Raw genomic sequence first — 12,753 nt, 5'->3', positions numbered from 1 at the left:
GTATAATGCTTGGTGCTCTTTATAAAGCACAGTGTGGAGCAAACCAAACCAAATGAAAAATGCAATAATGATGCAACTTCACCACTGAATCGTATCGAGTCCACCAGACTTTATATCTTATACCGTATTGGTTCCTTGTATGACAAGCCAGACAAAACATTTTCAAAATGCTGATGTCCGTCACACCTTTTCTTGTAAATGCTGCCTATGCTCCTTACTGTAGCCTAATAAAAAAACAAGTTTCATTTCATCTGGTTACATGTTTGGTTTTAAGTTTGGTTTAGATTTTGCTGACAGATTAAAATTATTTTTGGAATAATATTAAAAAAACATAAGAAAATAAAGAACTTTATTTATTGTTTACTTGTGTGTTAAATTTCTGATTTAAAAAATGAACCGTTGAAACTTTTTTCTTAAACGTTTAAAAACGAGCCGTTGACGTCCTGTAATGATGACTAATTGGTTGCTATGGTAACAACACGGCCCTTCCGGCGGCCCTCTGACAGCTAACTGACAGGTGACGTTTACGCCAAAATAGCGGCTGAATAACAGTTATTTAATGTGATAAACTTTAAAAAGACATTGACTTGAGGAGGAAGAAACACCACTGCTATCACTGACCGAGTCTACCCAGCTCGGTTCTTCGGACTCATGAGGCTACAGTGAGGTTAGCCCCGCTAGCTAGCTGTTAGCTCCCGGGCGATGCTAGCCCCTTCTCCCGGTCAACACGACGCGGATTCACCTGCTGATTCGCCCTCCGCTGAGGACCCTCCTTCACCGCAATATTTGAAGGTGCTTTCCAGCATATCGAAAGAGTGAAAAATCAAGCCGCTTCATATTAAAGTGGTATGGACAGTTTTGTTGTTGGGAATACAGCAGGACGCGGTTGGACTAAAATCACGGAGCTAGCTTAAGCCGGGCGAGCATTCACTTTAACTGGAAAAGTGTCAGGACCAGGGATATGGACCATTTAAAAGTGTTTTTGGAGATATTATGTCTTTGTTATTTCCCTTCTTGGACTTGATAAGGACGCGTGTATTGGCGGAAAGGAGACAGGACTTCAACTTCAGTCAAGGTGAGTCAAAAACCTCCTTTATCTGTCTTTTTATCTGTTGGTCAAATGTCCCGCTGCTGTGTCGTCTCTGTGTTTAACTCCTGCCTGTGCAGTTAACTGATGATGATGTATGGAAAGAGAGATAGATACAGTCATGGAAAAAATATTAGACCACCCTTGATTTCTCATTTCTTGTTCATTTAATGTCTGGTGCAACTAAAGGAACATATGTTTGGACAAATATAATGATAAGAACAAAATAGCTCATAAGACAAAACTTGATAATAATTATCAAGGAAACCATGTTAAATGTCTAGATATCGGCTCTTAAATTAAACTCTTATGAGCTACTGTTGTTGTTTTACCCCTTTAAGATAATGGCCTATGTCAAGTGTGTGACTTAAGTGGATTTATTATGTCTAAGTCAAAATAAAATGTGACTTAGGCAATTTTTTGAACATGCCTTTGTGACTTAAGCAAGATATGGTAACACTTTATTTTGAAGGTGTCTACATAAGAGTGACATGAATGTGTCATAAACATGACATGGGATGTGTCATGAACATGAATGACACTTTGAAGTAACAATAATGCTCATGATACTTGTCATGTCATATATATACCGGTATATATATATATATGTATAGTTCCACAGCTCTGGAGTCCAGCTGTGATCAGCAGCGAGACTTGTTTACGTACGAAGCTGGTTGCTATGGAGACTCTATAGATTGAAGAAATTTGTTTCCAAATCACCATTTCACTCTGAGACATTGGAGGAGAAAGTTTAACTCGACGATTTTTTCAAAAGTGAGCAAGAGCCCAGCGAAAAAAGGTGACTAACCGAACCCTATTTAGTTATTCTAAAAAGTTATCGTTGAAAATGTGAGAATTCACGAGTTTTAAATAATTTTCAGACTTTTTTTTCAAAGCATTTTTTTTCGGCTTCTCGACTGAATTTGGGCCTCGAGGCGTTGAAAGCTCGACGGCCTCAGCTGCTGCCTGTCTGCTGTGGAGAATATAGCTCAGTCAAAAATGTAAACACATATATTAAGCATGAAATATTGCAATGAAGACGTTGGTAAAAGCCTAAATAACAGATTGCAGTCATGCATTTAGTAGTTTTCTTTTTCTGACATTTAGCAAGAAGGGAACAATCACATTTACTGTACACAGAGAAGAGAAAATAACTTATTTAAGGGAAAAATCAGTGATCTCAGGATCAGAAGGCTAAATGTGACACTTTTATTAGTTGTGTTAAATTAGGTAAATAATAAACTAACTAACCTAAACTGTATGTTGACCATTACAGATGTGTGACGTATCATCTCACCTCAGTGACCACAGCTACTGGAGGACGGTGCCCAGCAGGAGACGGGACGCCACCAACCAGGTAAAACTCTTGTGATGCACACAGTAAAAGTGTTATGCGTTTGTGCTTATTTTAGATATCATTTTCAACATTATCTTTAGTGTGCAGTGCTTTGATATAAGTTTAACCCATAAGAACCCAGACCCAGTAATCCTTAATGGAACATTATGGGGGATATACCACAGACCAAGTGGACCACATAGAACACATTTAAAAAAATACAACCCCTAAATGTCAAAGATCTGTGATGTGACATATATATGTTACATTGGGCGTTTATGGTATTTATGTTTATGATTAAATTAGACACATTTTCTGCTTTCAGAGACACAACTTTTCCTTTTTTTTAGTAAAAAAATAATAATAAATCAATAATACATAAAACAAATAACCATTTGCCTTTTTGTTTTCATCTCCATAACATATATCATAATTGTGACCAGAATAGTGATGTTAGACAACTAATTCCATTTCAGATTTGTTTTTAAGTAACAAAATGATAATAAATAAATATAAATAAAACTGCCTCATTCTCAACAATCTACTGTAGCTGTAAAACACTGAAAAACACACTTATGTACTTAAGAAAACATACATGAACATTACTAGAACATTTAAAATGTTTGTGACACCCATGTCACCGTGGGTTCTTATGGGTTAAATGACTATGACTACTAAATGACTAATTACCCATACAATCAGTGAATAAATGCACATAAATGTTTGTGGGACTCTGACAATTGTGACATTAAAAATGACAGTGTGTCTCATCCTTAAAGTGTGACAACATGCACCTTGTGTCAATACTTGTTGCTAACAAGTATTGACACTGTATTTTTGATGACATCCAGTATAGGTGACTAGAAGAAAGGCAATAAAAGCATCCTCAGTGCAAAAAAACAAAGTGTTATGATTAGTTGAAAATAGAGCTGTCAGGATATCAGAAATCGTTGAAACGTTTAAACACATTGTTTAAGTTGTGAAATAGTTCAGGCACCAAAACCACGACCTTAAGGTTAGGAGACGTGACCAGGATTAGGCTTCAAATTATTCAAATTATTGCTTATTTTAAATATCACTTTCAACATTATCTTTAGTGTGCAGTGCTTTGATATAAGTTTAAATGACTATGACTACTAAATGACTAATTACAGATACAATCGGTGAATAAATGCACATAAATGTTTGTGGGACTCTGACAATTGTGACATTAAAAATGACAGTGTGTCTCATCCTTAAAGTGTGACAACATGCACCTTGTGTCAATATTTTTGAGTATTGACACAAGGTGCTTAAGTTACCTAACAAGTATTGACACTGTATTTTTGATGACATCCAGTATACGTGACTAGAAGAAAGGCAATAAAAGCATCCTCAGTGCAAAAAAACAAAGTGTTATGATGAGTTGAAAATAGAGCTGTCAGGATATCAGAAATCGTTGAAACGTGACGACAGCTCTTTAAACACATTGTTAAAGTTGTGAAATAGTTCAGGCACCAAAACCACGACCTTAAGGTTAGGAGACGAGACCAGGATTAGGCTTCAAAAACACGACCTCTGGACAAACTTGCAACAACGGGACATGGACAGCGGTCTCCTGGATGAAAGACTGGGGCTTTGAGCCATCATCATGAATGTGTGGCCTGAGTCCCTCTCCTGGAACCAGCAGTAACGTGTCTTCAGTTTCTCCGGCTGTATGTCCTGCAGGCAGCTGACCCACTGACTGTTTGTCCTCCTGCTGGTCTGGATGCGCTGCCTGGATGAAGATGTATCGTCGTGGCGATCGTGCGTTTGGTCCCACCTCGGTCCGCGCGTTACACTAAGCCATCAGTAAGTTTGGTGTGTTGGAGGCCAGTGCGATTATTGATATGATGAGAAGTGTGGATCCAAGTGTGGCGTTGAAGCGTTCTGGTATTCCTATAATAATAATTTTCTGTATAGTAATTACTCTTATTGACTAGTACTTAGCAGTGACGGTTCTACACAGGGGCCTCCAGGGGCCACTGCCCCTGTGAAGAAGCCCTTGGCCCCTGCTGTGGCCCCTGTGCAAATTAATAATAAAATGATCAACTTATAACGATGAACAATGGAACAATTCTTACCTTTTTTTTGTTCAAACAATATCTCATTGTACACAAAAGGAACCCAGAATGTGTACATTGTATAATAGTTTAACTCTATGGAGTCTTAAAGGGATATTTTGTGAATATTTTAATCCTTTTCATGTCTTCACATGTCTTCGTAAGTCATTTTGTGTCTTTTTTGGTCATTTGTGTCTGTTGTTGTGTCTTTTTTGGTCATTTTGTGTCTTTTTTGGTCATTTTGTGTCTTTTTCAAGACATTCAAAGATTTTGAATGCTTAAATATCATATTTGCCATTTTTTCATGTGCTAATGTGCCCCTCTGATTAAACACTGGCCCCTGCTTGGCCCCCACAGTAAAACTGGTCTAGAACCGCCACTGGTACTTAGCCTTTCATGGTACCATTTTATAATAAAGCCATTTTCAGTGAAACAGGAAGCACAGATGGAAAGCAGTGATGTTACAGCAGCAGTCTGAAAGGATTATAACTGAATCTGCTCCTTTACTTTCTCTCTGTTGCTGTTCCTCTTTAACAGGCTTCGGAGGGCACAAAGCGTAAGAGGGAGAGCAGCTCTGCCGACCGCGAGGAGCCCCCGGAGAAGAAACTCCGTGTGTCTGCGCCCGTGCTGCCGGAGCGGAGCCCCAGCCCTCAGCCCTCCACCTCTTCACAGAGCAGCCTGGAGGTGAGTGGTCCTACTGGCTCCCACACATCTATCCCACACTGCATCAGTGTAAAGGGTGTAGCTGAACCCCCACCTCCCTCTCTCTGTCTGTCTGTGTGTCTGAAGGAGGTCCAGCAGCCTGAGGACGACGTTGAGTACGATGATGTCATGGCCTTGCCCCTCTTCCCCGCCCCCTACGAGTCCCAGCCCGGTCTCTCCCCTTTTGAGGTGCTGTCGCAGATCGTCATGGACTGGCTGACTGACTCTCCGTACAACCCGGAGCTGTGACAGTACCACACACACACACACACACACACACACACACACACACACAAAACAAAATTACAAACTACAGACAAACAAAATTTCAACTCCCTTTAAGTTTAAACTCTGTAATTTCTCTTTAGTCCATAGATATGTTTTTCTTTTCTTTTTAGTTCGTAAGTTTCCACTTAAATGTTAACTATTTAATTCATTTTTAGTTTGTTGATAAGTTTAATTTCAACTTTCACCTTTCATATCCTTCCTAAAAAAAAAAAAAATTTAACTCCTTTTTAGTCAATAGATAAGTTTTAACTTTTTTATTTCTATAGTCGAAGTTTTAAGTATTTCATTAATTTTTAGTTGGTCTGTAAGTTTAAACTCAACTTTCACCTTTCATGTCCTTCCTAAAAAAAAAAAAAAAAAAAACTTTAACTCCTTTTTAGCTCCAAGGTAAGTTTTAACTCTTTAATTTATATTTAGTCTTTGGATAGGTTTTCACTCTGTCATTTCTTTGTAGTTCATAGAAAAGTTTTAAGTATTTCATATATTTTTAGTTTGTCAATAAGTTTTCCTTCCTCAAAAAAAAAAAAAAAAAAAAAAATCTTTAACTCCTTTTATGTCCATTGATAAGTTTTAACTCTTTCATTTCTATTTAGTCTTTGGAAGTCGGAATATTTTTAGCTTGTCGAAATGTTTCCTTCCTTCCTCATCTTTAACTGCTTTTTAGTCCATAGATAAGTTTTAATTTTTTAATTTCTATAGTTGAAGTTTTAACTATTTCATTAATTTGTAGTTGGTCTGTCAGTTTAAGCTCAACTTTCACCTTTCATGTCCTTCCTAAAAAAACAAAAAAAAAACAAAAACAAACTTTAACTCCTTTTTAGCTCTAAGGTAAGTTTTAACTCTTTAATTTATATTTAGTCATTTCTTCGTAGTTCATAGAAAAGTTTTAAGTATTTCGTATCTTTTTAGTTTGTCGATAAGTTTTCCTTCCTCAAAAAAAAAAAAAATCTTTAACTCCTTTTATGTCCATTGATAAGTTTTAACATTTTAATTTCTATATAGTTTTAGTTTTAAGTATTTCATGTATTTTTAGTTTGTTGGTAAGTTTTTTCATTCTCTATTCCTTTCTAGAGAAAGTTTTCTTTTCTCCTGAACTCTTGAGGCTGAAACTAGTGAAACACATTTTCAATTAACTGTTTTGTTTCCTAGAAATTTTTCAAGGGTAAAAAAAATATATATAATAACAATAGCAAAAAAGAACAACAGAAACACATAGTGTAGATGTATTCAAATTTTTTTTTTTTTTAACTTTGTAGAAGGAAAGAGCTTTAAGAGGGTCTGATGGTGATGTTCCATTCAAATCCTTTTTTCTTTTTTTCTTTTTACAGTTTGTAGAAGACATGAAAACTATTCTCTCATTCTGTTTCTAATTAATACCATAATTATTTGGCTTTCTCTAAATATATGCGGTTAAGAACAGATGAAACAATTGAAACTAGTGTCTTGTTATATCATGACGTTGCAGTATGACCAATAGAAACATGTATTTGGATGGAACATTACCAAAGGGTTAGGGTTAGGGAGGGTCGGACCCTCTTAAAGAGCTTTCCTTTTATTAGAAACACTTCAACACAGACACACTCATTATAACACCACACAAAAAGATAAGATGGTACGTTTTATTCATTCACAAGCAGAAGTAATATTTGCTTCAGTGTTATATATACAGTCTATGGTAAATACATTTGAGGTCTTTCATTTCTATTTAGGTGTTAGTCAAAAGTTAATAAATAACTTTCACCTTTTAAGTCCTTCCTCAAAGACAAGCAAATAAACAAACAAAAAACAATCTTTAACTCCTTTTTCAGCTCTAAAATAAGTTTTAACTCTGTGATTTCTTTGTAGTTCATAGATAATTTTTTAGTATGTCATTGCTTTTTAGTTTGGGGACAAGTTTTCCTTCCTCAAAAAACAAACAAATAAACAAACCTTTAACTTGATTTTAATCCATTGATAAGTTTTATTTTTTTAAATTTCCATATAGTCCAATTTTTGATTATTTCATTTATTTTTTGTTTGTTGATAAGTTTCTCATGCTATATTCCTTTCTTAGCATGTAGAAAAGTAATGTAAGTATTTTATCTAATGCCTTCTACACTTTCTGTGAAAAACGTCTCTGTGACAGGCTCAAAGGGTTTTAGGGTGGACTGACAGAACTCTTCAACCTGGTTCATGAAGCTTTTTCTTTTGTTTCACCAAGTTGATTCTGTGCTGTCAGTATATTAACTCAGTGAGTTTAAACATGTATTAGGAGGTTTGTTTCATGATAGCATGTTGCACTGACTTCAGCCACTAGAGGTCAGGAGTGCACAGCTTCAAATGTTACATATTTTAAATGTTAATTTAAGGAGAAAGTTTTCTTTTCTCCTGAACTCTTGAGGCTGAAACTAGTGAAACACATTTTCAATGAACTGTTTTGTTTCCTAGAAATCTTTCAAGGGTAAAAAATATAATAACAATAGCAAAAAAGAACAACAGAAACACAAAGTGTAGATGTTTTTAATTTTTTTTTTAACTTTGTAGAAGGAAAGAGCTTTAAGAGGGTCTGATGGTGATGTTCCATTAAAATCCTTTTTCCCCCACAGTTTTCTAGAAGACATGAAAACTATTCTCTCATTCTGTTTCTAATTAATACCATAATTATTTGGTTTTGTCTAAATATATCAGGTAAAGAACAGATGAAACAATTGAAACTAGTGTCTTGTTATTTCATGACGTTGCAGTATGACCAATAGAAACATGTATTTGGATGGAACATTACCAAAGGGTTAGGGTTAGGGAGGGTCGGACCCTCTTAAAGAGCTTTCCTTTTATTAGAAACACTTCAACACAGACACACTCATTATAACACGACACAAAAAGATAAGATGGTACGTTTTATTCATTCACAAGCAGAAGTAATATTTGCTTCAGTGTTAATAATACTGTGGTTGACTGACTCTTCATACAGCCAGGAGCTGTGACAGTACCACACACACACACACACACACACACACTACAAATACTTCTTTAATGCCTTTTTCATTTAAAGATAAACTTTAACTCTTTAATTTCTATTTCGTCCATAGATAAGTCGTAAGTATTTCTTTTTTTTTAGTTCCTTGATAAGTGTGAATTTTTTAATTTCTATTGAGTTCGTAGACATTTTTCATGTCTTTCCTTTCAACTTTCAACTTTCATGTCCTCCCTCAAAACACCCTTTAACTCCTTTTAGTCTGTAAAGACAATTGAGGTCTTTCATTTCTATTTCGTTTTTGGTTTAGTTTGAACTCTTTTATTTCTTTTTAGTTAGTCAAAAGTTAATAATCAACTTTCACCTTTTAAGTCCTTCCCGAAAGACAAATAAATGAACAAAAAACAACCTTTAACTCCTTTTTAGCTCTAAGATAAGTTTTAACTCTGTGATTTCTTTGTAGTTCTTGTAGATAATTTTTTATTATGTCATTGCTTTTTAGTTTGTCGACAAGTTTTCCTTCCTCAAAAAACAAACAAACAAACAAACCTTTAACTTGATTTTAATCTATTGATAAGTTAATACTGTGGTTGTTTGTTATTCACCAGCAGTACTAAAATACATCTATCCCACACTGCATCAGTGTAAAGGGTGTAGCTGAACCCCCACCTCCCTCTCTCTCTCTGTCTGTCTGTGTGTCTGAAGGAGGTCCAGCAGCCTGAGGACCACGTTGAGTACGATGACGTCATGGCCTTGCCCCTCCTCCCCGCCCCCGACGAGTCCCAGCCCGGTCTCTCCTCTTTTGAGGTGCTGTCGCAGATCGTCATGGACTGGCTGACTGACTCTCCGTACAACCCGGAGCTGTGACAGTACCACACACACACACACACACACACACACACACACACACAACATTACAAACTACAAACAAGCTAACCAAAAATTCTGTAATTTCTCTTTAGTCCATAGATGCGTTTTTCTTTCTTTTTAGTTCGTAAGTTTCCACTTAAATGTTAACTATTTTATTCATTTTTAGTTTGTTGATAAGTTTAAATTCAACTTTCACCTTTCATGTCCTTCCGAAAAAAACTAAATCTTTAACTCCTTTTTAGTTTATAGATAAGTTTTAATTCTTTCATTTCTATTTAGTCTTTGGAAGTCGGATCTTTGTAGTTTGTCGAAATGTTTCCTTCCTCAAAAAAAAACAACAACAAAAATCTTTAACTCCTTTTTAGTCCGTAGATAAGTTTTAACTTTTTAATTTCTTAAGTCAAAGTTTTAAGTATTTTATTAATTTTTAGTTGGTCTGTAAGTTTATATAATAACGTTGCAGTATGACCAATAGAAACATGCATTTGGATGGAACATAACCAAAGGGTTAGGGTTAGGTAGGGTCAGACCCTCTTAAAGAGCTTTCCTTTTATTATAAACACTTCAACTTCAAATTCCTTTAAATGGTTCAGAATGCTGCAGCTAAAATTTGATCTAAAACTTGAAAGTTTGACGATATTTCAGTCATTTCAGCTTCTCATTGAATCAGACTTTGACGTGCTTCTAATGGCTTTCAGAGTTTAAGTCATGTCCCCCTCATAGCTGTCTGATTTCCTTGTGTGTTTAGAGTAGAGCAGGGTATGACTGTGTTCATATTCACATGTTCACATGTACTTCTGCAGGAGATGCACATATTTTAGCTGCAAGCCTCATCACACAATCACTCAACCTGGTCACAACTTTTGTTACGGCTGGCTGCCGTTCTTCATTTATTGTATTGTTTCTCCGCATTACTCTGCTAATTATGTAAATCCAGCTGTGGGATTCCACCTTCTGGAGCTGTGAGACCGCCTACTTCCTGGTTGCTGCTTACTCGTCTGTGATTGGTGCGGTGGAGATTCCTGCGAGTCAGCCAATCAGGACTCTTCAATCAACCAACTGCACCTTATAAAAGGCTTGTGTTTCCACAGTTCATGGCGGCTGTGAGACAGGGAGCAGTCTGCCTTTACTGTTTGTTGCACATCAATTTATGTAATTAGAAGCATTGTATTGTATTATTGAGTGTTGCAGCAGTATTGCTTGCCTGTCTGAGTGGTTCAGACAGTTTTTTGGGAGTCTTTGTAAGTTCTGTTAGTTTGTAAATTCGTTAGATAAAGAGAACCAAGAGTTGGACACCCTTTGTTTAAATTTTAGTTTGTTTTGTCTGTTGTTTTCTGAAAGCTTATGGGTGCTGACTTCTTTTTGTACTTTAGAGGGGTTTTTTAAGCCAAGAGCTTGGTAATTAATTTATTCAACTTTGTAAAGTGTATTGCTTAATTGTCAGTCCCCATCTAGCCTCCTTTTGTTATATTTTGTTGTACAACAGCACTCTCTTACTGGTTAAAAATAAACACCTGATTTTAACCTGAACTGCCCAGTGTTGCGTTCCACCTCATTTCTATTCCTTTTACATGTTACAGCTCTCAAAATCGAGCCGGGTCATAACACTTTAAATGAACCTGCTAATAGTATAATATGGTCTGACAGCAGAGCAACTGTAGGAATACTCATCGTCTTCTCCACTGTTTAAGCCTCTTCATAGTGGGGCGCACAGAGGAATTGTCACTTATCTATTTCATCAAACAATGCAACTTCACAGCAATTACTGCTCTGCCAGAGCATGTCCACATTTTCTGGTGCCTGTACAGTTGAAGTGCAATAATAACAATAAATATTGTGGTGAAGAGAAGGTAGAATTATTGACATTAACATGATTTGTAAATGAGTTACAGCCAAAAAAAAAGTTTTTGTGATGTTGCTGTGACTTTGACCTTTGGCCTTCAAAGGAGGTCATCTCTGTGTGAACATTGGTAGAAATCAGTCAATCACTTTGTCCTTTAGTCTGAGTGGACATTTGCACATAATTTGAAGAATTTCCTTCAAGGCATTCCTGAGATATTACATTCACAAGGATGGGACAGACAGGCCGTTAACCTGAAATAATTGTTGAAATGTTACAATTAAAAAATATGAACAGCTTTCTGTGTCAAAGATGCACATCACATAAAAACAGCAAAATATTGGTTTGAAAGACATTCAGGCAAACCTGATTGTGCTCTACTAGTGCAGAAATGTCACATCGGGCATTGATATGTTATTTGTGCGCCTGCACTGTAAAAAACAAACTTGTTTTTACGGTAAAAAAACAGAAGCTGTGGTTGCCAGAACTTTACCGTAATAAATACGGTGCAACTTTTTGTAATATTAGGGTAAAATTATATTAGCACTGTTGATTTCCCGTTTAAGATTGCCATTTTAGTCCATATTTTACCATAAAAAATAAAACGTTTTTCCATCAAAAGAAACGCTGTTCTGCCATAAAATTGACAAGAAAAACTTTATAAATGCTGCATGAATTAAATATTTTACCATTAAATATTACAGTTAAATGGAAAAAATACTGTTTTGGCTGATATAAACATTTAAGGTGTTTCATTGTTACTGAAACTGAATTAACCCATTTATCATTTTACAGTCTTTTACTGTCATGGTTTAGCAGTTTTTCACCGTAAAATCTACAGACATTTTTTACTGTGTGTGAGAACACAAAGAAATGATACCAGTAGATATCATAACAAAAGACGAGCTTTGCAAATGCTTCTGGGTAGAACTGCATTAACCCTGGTCTCATTCAGCACCAGTTAGCTTTCACATGCTTGGTTTGCTGAAGACATGCTAGTTTCCACATTTATAGTATAAGATATTTAACAGTGATAGATCCTGCTTTATATTGCATTAGTAACAGATACGTGGACGTGGATATGAAACATTGTAGCTCATCAAAAGTATCACCATATAGAGAGGAGTACTTGATTAAAAAAAAAAAAAACATAAAAAACAAAACAAAACTTTTTTTGTTTACAGTTAATATTGAGTTCTTAAGCATCATCGATGCAATTTTTCATCATGGGGAGTATGGGAGTTTTTAAAAAAAGTAAGTATATTATCCTGTGTACATTATACAAAGTGCAGAGAACTAATTGGCAGAATAACACTAATGCTAAATCAATAGCAGACAGGGAGGGTCTAATGAAGCACTACTGAGTTATAAAACTTAAAGCTGGTGCCATTGTGAAACTTCCTTAACATTTCATCATGAACTGTGTTTTTTAGCTCCCTCTGTAGTCCTTTGACCAACATAACACTTAGGATTTGATCACACAGGTTTCTTTTGGATCCAATTGCATCCCCAGTACAGATTAATGAAACATTTGTTTTTAAAGCAAATACTGGGTCTAAACAATTCCAACTTCTTGTGAACACATGGGAAACAACA

General features: G+C 35.8%; 1 long non-coding RNA gene across 2 annotated transcripts; it reads left to right on the top strand.

The window, feature by feature from the left end:
- The first annotated feature begins 467 nt into the window (after positions 1-467).
- Positions 468-9,326, top strand: LOC131966957 (uncharacterized). 2 transcript variants are annotated; one of them, XR_009393623.1, is made up of 4 exons: positions 468-1,075; positions 2,364-2,444; positions 4,131-4,253; positions 5,042-9,326. It is a non-coding gene; the product is annotated as an uncharacterized LOC131966957 (long non-coding RNA). The 2 variants fall into 2 exon arrangements; XR_009393617.1 differs by having other exon boundaries at positions 4,107-4,253.
- Positions 9,327-12,753: the final 3,427 nt, after the last annotated feature.

Source organism: Centropristis striata, chromosome 3 (genome assembly GCF_030273125.1).
Source record: "Centropristis striata isolate RG_2023a ecotype Rhode Island chromosome 3, C.striata_1.0, whole genome shotgun sequence".
Classification (NCBI taxonomy): domain Eukaryota; kingdom Metazoa; phylum Chordata; class Actinopteri; order Perciformes; family Serranidae; genus Centropristis; species Centropristis striata.
This window is presented reverse-complemented; position numbering and strand designations above follow the sequence as displayed.